Source organism: Phaseolus vulgaris, chromosome 5 (genome assembly GCF_051622355.1).
Source record: "Phaseolus vulgaris cultivar YP4 chromosome 5, ASM5162235v1, whole genome shotgun sequence".
NCBI lineage: Eukaryota > Viridiplantae > Streptophyta > Magnoliopsida > Fabales > Fabaceae > Phaseolus > Phaseolus vulgaris.
Genome location: NC_143502.1, coordinates 44,083,934 through 44,086,142, shown reverse-complemented (window position 1 = coordinate 44,086,142; position 2,209 = coordinate 44,083,934).

Below are 2,209 nucleotides of genomic sequence, written 5' to 3'. Positions count from 1 at the left end.
TTCAGTTAATCTTACTATGGGTAATATCTGGATAGCTTTGGTCAGTGAGATTTGGAGATACAAGAATAATTGTTTGTTTAAAGGATGAGTGGTTGATCATACTGAAGTATTTTCTTTGGCACAGGTCAAGGTTTGGTCTTGGATCAACTCAGAGATACCTTCAGTGAGTTTCTCATTCTCTGAATGGTGTCTTGAACATTTGGTATGTATGTACTCGATTTAATACTGGTGTGTTATTTGTTTTTTTCTTCAGTTATAGCTATTAGTATTGGAAAGGAAGTAGAGGATTAATCTGTGAATTTTAGATACGATGGTGGAAAGGAACTTTTATCTTTTGTTATATGTACAAGGGTTGGATCACCCCTTAAGTGAACCGATTTAATTTAATAGTTTATTGCTGATAAAAAAAAATATGATTTAATATGTATATATGATTTAATGTTGATTTTAGTATTGAATTTATCTTAATTATTTAGCTAGGTTAGCTTTGATCTTTGTTTTGTACTCCAATGATGAGTTATAGTTATAGTTTTGTATAACCATTGTACCACCGGTGAAATAGTTATTATTTATTTAATCTTTATAGCTGATAAAAATGAAAAAACAAAACGTTAACAAAGATTTTATATACCAACACATTCCTTAAACATCTGCTATTTATTTTCTGATTATCAGATATATCACACTATTTCACTTGCTCCCCATATTTGACCAATTCCTCGGATGAAAAAAGGCACTGTCAAACAAAATTTTACATCCACGAAATATGACAGAACCGTTGTAATTGCCATCATTGTATCCAGCTGAGCTTAAAAGGGAAGAGATGTTTTGGTGGCCGCTCATGTTCATCACTGGAAGAACATTACCATTGTTTTGGTTCGAAAACTCCATTCCACCGTCACAACTTGTAGTTCCAGGGCACCACCCTTTTTCTTTGACATCATCAAACATCTTCAACAACTCACCTTTCGAATGCTTTGAAGGCTTTTCAATCTCAACACTCAAACCCCCATCATTACTGCGAACCTTTGCCACAACAGAGACACCTTGCGAACAACGCGCAGCCACAAACCAGTGCTTCACAGTGATCATGTGAGGAAGCTCTTCATCATCATCGCATCTCTTTTCCCTTAAAATGATAACAAGACCCTTTCGGTCAGTGTCGCGTCCGTATAAGAAGGAGGAGGACTTCAGAACCCCACCTTGCGCCACAGGGATTTTCCTCTCGGGAAGTTGCTGCATGCATCTTGGTCCGTGCAGAGAAACGTTTGCCAGCAGAAGACCGTCTTCGACGCTCATGTTCATCTGAAAATCAAAGTCGTCGTTTGCATGGCTTGCTGCGTGGTCATGGACTGAGATGCGTAGTTCTTCTTCGTGATTACTGCATGTGGTTTTGGTGAGTTGGAGTTCGCAGGTTGTCCTTCCAAACGAGTGGTATTCTGCTCTCCAAGTGTCCACAACTTCACGCCCTTTGCGGTTCTTGGTTTTGAGGAAGACAACCTCTGAATAATTGTCTAGAGGAAACCGATCAGAGTAACTGTTGGTACTGTGAATGTTTCCCATGATGGAACCTTTGCATCTATCTACACTCGATTTGTGCTGTGATGGATTCACTTACAAAATAATCAGAATGCTATGAGCAGCGTAGCATGTTTTCTTATAGGACACACTTCAAGAGAACAAATAATCATTGTCCTTGGAAGGAAGCGTTCACCTTCCGCAATTGTTGCTTTTGAATACATAACTACTTTTCCTACAGGATTCATGTTACTTTTTTTCTTTTTTTTTTTCCATTTTCGGAATTAGGAAGATGAAAATAAATATTCATAAGCTTTCATGTTAATTATGATATTTTTAATAGAAAAATTTCCATGTTAATTTATATATATAATTTAAATTTATTTGACTTTTTTAAAGTATTTACCGGAAACAAATCATTCAAGCAAATCCCAAACACTAGTTATTCTAACTTTTTTTATCAAAAAAAAATATAATAAATAAATAAATATTAATGACTCAATCCTTATATAAAATAAAAAGAAAAAAATGATAAACTTTTACGTTTCAACCTAAAATAATTTCTTAACAAAAGTTATTGAGTAACCAAAAACTCAAGAATATCGCTTACACAGAAAATCATCCTTGACAACCGTTAGAGTATATCAACACATCAAAATCCAAAAGAACAAAACCAAAAGCAAACCACAAA